The sequence below is a fragment of the Neolamprologus multifasciatus genome, chromosome 10 (genome assembly GCF_963576455.1).
Source record: "Neolamprologus multifasciatus chromosome 10, fNeoMul1.2, whole genome shotgun sequence".
NCBI classification, from domain to species: Eukaryota; Metazoa; Chordata; class Actinopteri; order Cichliformes; family Cichlidae; genus Neolamprologus; species Neolamprologus multifasciatus.
The window spans coordinates 33,520,924-33,530,747 of record NC_140448.1 but is presented as its reverse complement, the minus strand read 5'-3'; the positions used below and the strand labels follow the sequence as shown (position 1 = coordinate 33,530,747).

Here is a 9,824-nt window from a genome sequence, read left to right as displayed (position 1 = left end):
ATCTGTGTTAGTGGGATTGGTAGGATTCACATTTCGTAGCTGGTTTCGCAGGTTTGGGCAGTACCATTATCATCACGCACAGACGGAGGTAGCTCTCTTAAAGTGTAGCGTTCCTCTAACTTATCCTACAGGGGGCGCAACACTGTGTCCTTAAATACTTTACAAAGGTAAAATATATCCTGCTTTTAATTTGTGCATTACATTTGAAAGTTCAGTCACTGATAACAGAGAGGCTGATTCAGTCCCAGCTTCTCGACAAAGTGACGTTGATGGAGTCTAACGATTCTTACGTTGTGTATGGTTGTGAGTCTTTACGTTGTGCGGCGTGTCGGGCAGCTGTTCATTGTTGGCGATTAGAGGCTGTTGCTTCGGTTCCTCCCAGTTAACACCAGCTCATTATTATGGTCTGGCACCAGCTGGTCTTCGGTCGTCCTCTGAGTTGTGAGGAATAAAGAGATCATTTGTTCTCTATCAGTGATGTTTTCATCTGCGGTTCTAATTTCATTTATTGTTTATCTCTCGTTCACTCTGAGGCACCAAAGTTTTCCTGCTCTCGCTCGCTGATCGCTGCAGGTCCGTCCACGCTCGGCTGAACTTAATTTATCATGTTTTTAGTTTTAATAGATTTTGTTGTTTTTCTTCACTGTCATTCAAAATCATCTCTAGTTCCACTTATTTGAGCATCAAGTCCAACATCTCAGTTTTATGTTTATTTGATCTGTTTTCTGTGTAAAGCTTCATCTGTCCATGTGTAATTACCTCAAAGGCTTCTCCTCTGGCTGAGGTTGTAGCTTCAGATTTAGTGAGGTAGAAACCGTCATCAGTGAATTTGGGTTATGTACCAGCGATGGCTGAATACTAAAGCTTGATGGATGAGTGGAGAGTTTGAAATAAGGAAACAGTCTATGCGACTGTGGCTGAGCGACAGGACTGTGCTCTCTGTGGTGGGATTTCTCGTCTCCTTACGTTTTAGGCTCAGTTCGGACATGAATGTTGTATAACTGAATCGTTATAGTCTGAACCTGATGATCTGTCAAGCCCAGGATCTAAGGTACAGTCGAGCTGCAGTGTAGAGGAACATATAAAAGCGGAGGTCGCCTGTGTTGGGCCGTATAAATGAACCATAATGAAGTCTTTGTTCATCACTGAGCGCTGTATGATGATGAAGCTCCCTGTGGGTCTAAGCTGGGTCATGATTTATGTCCCGCCTCCATCAGCATGTGATGAGAGGTGGGTAGAAAAAACCTGAACCTCGTCCTTCTCCGAGCGATTTCACTCCCACACGGGTGTGTCATGAATGAAGACGTCCTTTGGGTGACATTGTTTGAGTCTATTCATTACGCTCTATAGTTTAATACATTTCCTAAGGCCTCTCACACTCCAGGACATCAGTTTCATTCAGTTTGTGCCCTTTAAACAAACTGACTGCATTTCGTCTCAGCTGTAGGAACAAAAATGACTCTTTAAAACACTCAACTCTTATAAAGCACAGCCCAGGACCCGACCTGTGGAAATGTCACAGATTCCCTCCTGTTGTCACTGAAGCTTGTTTGGCTGCTGATCGTACAGGAGCAGAAAAAACCTCCTGTTGTTAATTCAAAGCTTTAAACTCACTGCGACCATATTAACTGAGACGCCAGATAATATTTACAGGAATTAAATATGTAATATTTAATTCATGATGCAGGCACGATGCAGGCACGATGCTACCTGCATCGTGCCTGCACAGCTACGACTACAGCGTGTTATTTACTCTGAGCTGAGGTTGTTCGTCACTTCCAGAGTGGACATGAATTTATCCATCATTTTGTTTCTGGGTCTTTCGTATGAATTCTTCCCCCTCTGATGGAGTGGGTTAGGATGGAGGAGGTGCCGGCTGCCGTGATGGGAGATCAGTCCACAGGAGCTGCTGTTTCACGGGTTTCTCTCGTCAGCGCAGAGAAAATCATCACATGGCGTCTGTTGTGCTTTGCGGCCGTCGCCTCGTCCTGACGATCACTCGGGTTGGGCCGTTTGGGATGTTTTGGCCGTGCAGCCTATGTGCCCACTCGATGGGGCTGCTGAGCCTCTCTGAAACGCTCCAGTTGTTCTCGGTGTCTGGTCCATCTTTCTCGTTGTTTTCAGTTTAGATCGGTGTTCTGTAACCTGCATCCTGATTGGCTGGGTTGGAGCAGCAGCTTGTTTTGGGGCGAGGACGAACAGAAAGTGTCTTTAGCTGTTGTGTGTCGAGCTCAAGGTTTTACTGCCGTTCAGATAGACGCCATAGCCTGAAGCCTGTTTTTTTTAATCATTTATTTTCCTGTGAAATGTTTTTAAAATAAATTTGTATTTATTATTTTATTGTTTGGATAGATTTATTTGTTTTACTGTCCTTTTGTTTATTTTTTCTCTCTTGTCTGTTTTCTGTTGTTAATCAATCCAAACTTCAGCTCTGGTTGTTTATTCATACCTGAGCTCAGACTTATTGATCGGTGTGTTTCTGATAATCATTTCCTGTTTCTAATGAGTCACTGATAATAAACTGCTGTTGTTTTAATCAGCAGCCTGACGGAGCTCCATCTGTCTGACGATTTTCACATTAAAAGCCCTGCGCCAAATTAAAAGCCTCAGATTAACCTTTCAGAGGAGATTAAATGTCAGCAGGGAACACCTGATGCATCGCACCTGCCTGATCTTTGGCCACACGCTGATCCCAGTCAGTGTTTTTAACTCTGTGAGCGCCGGCGTGATGCCAGCAGGCTGCTTCCTGCAGCTCTGCCCGAAGCTGTCCGCTCGTCGGCGATGAAGACAGTTTTAAACCTTTCAAAGAATCTGAAACACATGAAACACTTTTTACTCTTCGCTCTGTGTGGCTGATGCTAGACTGGATCAGTGGCAGGGACAGCCTGCTGTGATTGGTTGTCACATTCTTTCTGGAGACTTAGAAAGAGGAAGCGTAGCACCGACCTGACAGCTTACTTTTCAAAGAAAGGGTTTGAGCTACAAACAGCATGAAGAGCTTTGTTTCAGATTTGAATCTTCCAGCTTTAAAACTGATGTTGCTGTTCGTGGTGTTTGTTCAGAGGTTTGTAGATCTGTGCAGAGTTAAAGTGAAGAGCTGACATTTAATAGAAATGTTTCCTGTTTTTGTCCTGCTCTACCGCAGGGTCACATGACCTCCCCCTCAAACATGGCTGCACTTGGATTCAGAGGTGTTGGCATGGCGACCGTCAGTCAGCAGCTGTCAGATCCATCGTTCGGTTGAGACATCGTGATAAAAACAGTCGTGTGACAGACTAGCAGAGTAAAACCACACCTCCACACCTAAACAACCCATCAGCTGACTGATCACAGTCTTACCTGTCGCCACCTCCATCAGCTGCCTCCTCCATCAGCTGCCTCCTCCATCAGCTGCCTCCTCCCTGAAGGCCTCTCAGACCGTCCTCGTGTCCTCGTGTTTCCTGTTTCCTCTCAGAACAGTCTGGCCCAAACTCCGCTAAACTATTTCTAATGTTCACGGTTGTTTCCCTGTCGACGTTTCTTTCAGCGTTTTAAAGACTTTGGCAGCTAATCACAGCCGTCCAATCAGCACACAGCTCTCGTTAACAAGCTACAAAACGATTAATGTGAACAGAAGAGACGCCGGGAAAGATCCAACAGAGGAACGCTTTGTTCTTCTTTCAACACACACACACACACACACACACACACACACACACACGCACACAGACAGAGGTAATCAGATTACTGCGCATTTGTATTCAGGCCTGAATGAATCAACACAAACAGCTAAACGTGAATTACAGACAGTAAACTACATAAACTGCACCTCGGTGTCAGCTCAAGTCTTTAATGACAGTTTACTGGTTGGTTGTCATTCCCAGTCTGACCTGATGGGGGCAGTGTTGTGTAAATGTTAGAGCGATGTCATTCGTTTTTGTAACAAAGGTTACTTCAGTAATGATTTATTATATTTGCAGACTGTATATAAAAGACTTTAAAGGCGACTCAGTGATATTCAGCCACACACCTGAAAGTCAACATCAGGATTTTCCAGGATTTTCCAGGATTTTCCTTGGATGCACGACATTGTCATGAATTTAGTTGTGAAAACAAAAAACAAATAAGTGATGAAGTCAGGATCATGTCACACCCTCTCAGCTACACACAACATGTTGACCTACAGGCTGGGAGGGAACTAGATTACATTTTGTTTCATAGTAATATTTTTAATGTAATGTTTCTTTTTCTGAGGTTTGAATCGAAGTCAAACATTATATGAAGCAACCTAAACCGATGAAAAGTTAAAGATTAAAATCAAACATCTTGGAAACAGTAACCAGTCACATCCATGTTTGGCTTTTATCTCACAGGCAGGCTTTGATGTTGACCAGTGTAGTTAACAAAATAAACCATTTTTTCCTCTAATTTCATGTTTTTGACAGTAAGAAATGAACAAAGTGTGAGACACCGTGTGTTCATGAAGGTTTGTGTCCTTCACCAAAACCAGACCATGAAAATGTAAACATGATGGTGTGTGAAGGTTCTCGTGGTCCAGGTCGGGGTCGTCCAAGGAGCTTGGAAAGAAAAGCGTCTGTTTAAGTTCAAGGTTCTTATAAAGGGACGCGAGTATGCCATCATCTCCAAACCCACAGTGGGTAACCTCGTAGTAAAGTCCATCCAGCACAAAGATTCACTGAGTAACACACTCTTTGCCTTTCACGGCTACAGCTGTAGCTCCCACTGCCGCTCCCAGTGCTGCTCCCAGTGGACCAAACACACTTCCCACCCCCGCCCCCGATCCCCACCGCCTTCAGGAACTTGTTCTTTTTCTCTGCACGCCTTTCTTGCTTCCTGCTCTCCCATCGCTATATTTTCTCTCAGAAGTCGCTCCTGCTCTTCTCTGACGGCTCTCTCAGCCTCCTGCAGCATCTCGTTGGTGTAATATTTTCCTCCGTGTCTCTGAACAATTATGTTGATCTTCTTCAGCAGCTCTTTGACCTGAGAGCGATCCTCACTCCTGTTGTTAAAAACATGATATCTTCCTCCACACTGTTGGATGAAGCCACTCAGAGGCGGACTTCCATTTATCAATGTGTCTATGTTTGCTTCATTGTCCACATCATCTCCATGTGTGAACAGCACCATAGTATAATCTGCTGCTTTTTCCCCAAAGATCTTCTGCAGGATTTTCACTGTTTGTTGTTCTTCTTTGGTGAATCTGCTGATCTGGATGATGATCAGGAACACATGAGGACCAGGAGCAGCAAAGGAGATGCATCTGGCAACCTCTCTCTGTAGCTCGTCTTCAGGTCTATCAGTGTCAAACAGTCCTGGAGTATCAACAACATCCAGGATGTGACAGTCTACCTGATCTGTGATTTTCTGACACCCTGCTGTCACTGAAGAAAAGGCAGCTTTAGATTCAAAAGCTTTTCTTCCTAAGATGGTGTTTCCTGATGCACTCTTCCCAACTCCTGTTCTCCCAACAAGCACCATCCTCAGGTGTAGAACATCTTCAACTGCTGAAGAAGATGAACAGATTACTGCTGTTATTAGTGGGACTCCCTCAACCAGCTCGTCACACTAGGACAGTTACATATACAGAATCAGGGATAGGTGACACTGATGATGAAGTACGAGGAAGGAAAACCCAGGAATGGGGGAAGTAAAACTTACAGCATTACATAAGGACTGATTACTGAAATAAATCAGGAAATGACTCATGACTAAACATCTGAACAATCCAAAACAATCGCACGTCAATCAAAACAAAGACGAGAATGCTAACCATAATTTTCCTGAAGTTTACGAGAACCAGCAACCAAACTGGCAGAACAGGATTACTCCGCACATCGAAATCCCCCGAAACCAGTTTTACTGATAAAGTCAGTTTTTATGAAACTTTTATTTATTTATTTTTTTCAAAGAAATCAATGTTGCTATTTAGTGTGATTGAGATTTTCTTTTCTTTCTGTTGCATAGACGGCAGCTCTGTAGTTGCATTTTGAACATTACTTGATTACCATTAACTTTGCCAAATGTTTGAAGAATATGGCTTTGTCCTAAATGCTGTTACTGTGATGACTCTGCCATTATGAGCTTTAAATGGAGCCAGGAAGCATTTAATCACAATGTGTCTGTGCTAATAATTGGGTTTTTGGACCCAAAAACCCAATTATTAGGGTTACAGCATTAAAACAAATCTGTTCTTACCACTGCATGAACCACATGTTTCAGGATTTGTTGTTTCAAACAAATAAACATAAATTTAAAAAAAGTAACAGATAAATAAGATGTAGACACAGGGCACAGAAATAAAGACGGACAGCTCAGGTAAACAGGCAGCTCTGGAGTTTCTGTTATTATAAAACGTGTGTCTGAACAGTAAATCAGAATAAAACTTGTAGATGTACTTACGAGCTTTTGAGCCGGCCATGCTGGTGCTGCTCAGGATTGTGAAAGCTGTCACAGCTATTGACTCTGTTCATGAAGATTGGCCCTCCCTTTACAGTTTTTCTCAGTTGCTTTGGTGCATTTCTCACAACAGAATTAAACTTTGCACAATAGTTAGTTCAACCTCCGCAACATGTAGTCGTTTTGGCACAACCTTGTGGCGGTTTCATGTTCATTTCGTCCAAAGGCAAATGCCTTTGCAGTTGAGTAAGTACAAATATCTAAAGAATGGTCACTTTTGACTTGCTATTCATCACTAGCTCCTTGCTTTTATCATGAATGTCACAATTATTTATACTTGTACCGGCTGAATAGTCATTGTCCTTACAACTAATAGTCTTCATTTCATTGCTTGTGTCAGTGCACTCAAAATTGTTGAACATCTTGTCAAACAATTTGTACACCCAGTTTGAAAACCCTATTTTTAAGGAGTTTCCATGAAAATCTCCATAAATTACTTTTCTCAGGTGAACCTTATCTCACACTAATGAAAATTGGTGTGTGTTACTCTTACTTGCAACCAATGAAAAGCCTCTTCTACCCAGTCACAGGTGACTCGCGTTACAGTATCCCCTACTCTACAAGTATATATATAATGTAAACCAACAGACAGGATTGGCATGAGGTGCATACTGAATCTACAAAACTGCAGAACGTGGAACGTCAGCCTCGTGGAAGAGGGGTGAGGATCGGTGGAGGACGAGGACAAAACCGGGTAAGAAGAGGCCAACCACATAGACATGTTCCTGACGAAATCAGGGCAACACTTGTGGATCATGTGATAAACCATGGCCTCACAATGGCCGAGGCTGGTCGAAGGGTGCAGCCAAATGTTGGGAGAACTACTGTAAGTTCTATTATTCAGACATTTCGTCGGGAAAACAGGTGAGCATACTGTAATGTAGTTATTCAGCACAAACTAATTTGCTCTGCACTTTCATAGTCATACAGGAGACTTGCATTAGGACATGACCTTATAGATCTTTACATACAGACGTACTGTAACTGAAGCGCAGACTTGGCCCAGGTGTGGCATAGTGTGCTGTGGTACAATACAGTAATGCTGTAAAGAAAGGAGTTTCGAATGATAGTCCTGTAACAATTACTGTAAGCATGTTTGCGCTTATTTATGTTTGTGTTTTTTCATCTGCATCTCAAAAAGGACTGCCAGACAACCTAGAAGAGGTGGAAGAGGTCCACTTTTGACTCCGCAGCAAGAGGAAAGAATTTGTGCAATGGTGGCTGCAAACAACGCTTTGAGACTGAGAGAAATACAAAGAACTGTCGTAGAAGATGACACCATCTTCGGAAATATTCAGTCAATATCAGTTTCCACCATAGACAGAGTCCTCAGACGGAATGAAATGTCCATGAAGCAATTGTACAAAGTACCATTTGAACAGTGATCGAGTGAAGGAGCTCCGTCACCAGTATGTACGGGTAAAACATGTTTGCATATGTACCTCTGTTTACTGTAAAAGTTTAGGCCATGTACTGCACTTACATTTATGCATGTTACTGTAATCCTATTTACAATTCAAACTGTACAATCTGTTGTGCCAAATGCACCATTAGAGACTTTTTTATTCTCATCCTTTGTATAGCGTATCCTGGAATTGGAGGCCAGGGAACCCCTGCACACGTTTGTATATCTTGACGAAGCGGGATTCAATCTCGCAAAAGCCAGACGGCGTGGACGAAATCACATTGGAGAAAGAGCCACCATTGATGTCCCAGGCCAACGAGGAGGAAATATTACAATGTGTGCAGCAATCTCAGAAAATGGCGTTCACACCCATATTCCTCGTATTGGTGCATACAATACACAACACCTGTTGGCTTTTCTGGACGCTCTTTATAGGGGCCTAATCCCACAAAATGAAAGGGATGATCCTGGTGACAATCGGACAATGTATGTAGTGGTTTGGGATAATGTTAGCTTCCATCACGCTGCTGTAGTCAGGCAGTGGTTTGCAGCACACGACAGGATGCTTATGGAGTTTCTTCCTCCTTACACTCCATTCCTAAATCCACTTGAGGAGTTTTTCTCTTCCTGGAGGTGGAAGGTATATGACAGGCATCCACATACCCAAATGACCCTGCTAGCAGCTATGGATGCAGCTTGTGATGACATCACAGCAGAGTCCTGCAGAGGGTGGATTCGACACTCCAGAAGATACTTTCCCCGATGCATCGATAGAGCTGACATTCGCTGTGATGTTGATGCAAATATGTGGGCAGACAGACGGGAGCGTCTAGATATCAGTGATCGATATGCAGCAGTGTCTGTTTTTCAGTTTGTTTGTTTCATAACTACTGCAGTAGGTTTACTGTCTAAGTGAGTTTGTGTTTGCTGTAAAATGTTTGATTTACTGTATTTCCCCAGTTGCACAATGCTGTGAACAGTTTCAATTGAATATTATCAAGAGTGCATATGAAGTGTCTTGATTGTCCTTTACAATTTATGGTTTTCAACATGCCATGCATGCTGTCCAGACTTGACATGTCATTGGGAAGCACCTACAAAGAAATCCGTCACAATGAGAACATGTTCAAACCATTTGATTTTGTGACCAAAGGTGCTGGTGTTTTGACTTGTAATTGTGACAGCCCTGACACTTTGATATAAGTACTTGCTTTTGATGAATATATTATCTGTTTTGATTAAGGGACTTGCTTTTGAAGCATTGACTACTTATTTTGAGCAACTGACTTGCTTTTGAACAACTGACTTTTCTTTTTGATGAAGTGATGAAGTTATCCACCATGTTTTGCAGTTTGCACTAATTGTTTTGAGAAGAGCCTTAGTAGTGGTGCAGAGATCAATTCTGTTGTGAGAAATGCACCAAAGCAACTGAGAAAAACTGTAATGCCACCATATCACATACAGGAACAACAGTCCAACTGTCACATCAGCACTTAGTGACTTGTTAAAGTGACTATAGGGCAGATTCCAGAGAGAAGACAGTCCTCAGTGGGTTTGTATACCACTCCACGTTCTGTCACATAAACAAACCTGTAGTCGTGGGAGGAGGCCACATGGTTGGAAACTGGCTCACAAACGTTTCCTTTCAGGGGAAATTTTAGCCGAACTGCCATCAACCAAAAACTTTTAGTCTTGTTATCAATCAGCTGGATCATTCCATGCAACGTCGGTCAGTATCATCCGACCCCTCAAGTTTGTTTACTCCGTTTACTTATAGAGAGGCAACATTTTAACCTCAAAATACACTGTTGGCAGAAGTATTGACTCATCTGCCAGGTGGCTGGCCACACCTGAGGAAGCTGCACACACCTGCAGCTGATCAAGCCTCGTCGGAGGAGCTACTTAGGAGTGTGGTGCAGCTCTCTCCGACGCTGGATCGTTTCGTGAGACTTCCGTTAGTTTC

The 9,824-nt window shown here is 43.0% G+C and overlaps 1 pseudogene; it reads right to left on the bottom strand.

The window, feature by feature from the left end:
* Nucleotides 1-2,683: 2,683 nt before the first annotated feature.
* LOC146510679 (GTPase IMAP family member 7-like) lies at nucleotides 2,684-5,542 on the bottom strand (annotated as a pseudogene).
* Between the last annotated feature and the right edge of the window lie 4,282 nt (nucleotides 5,543-9,824).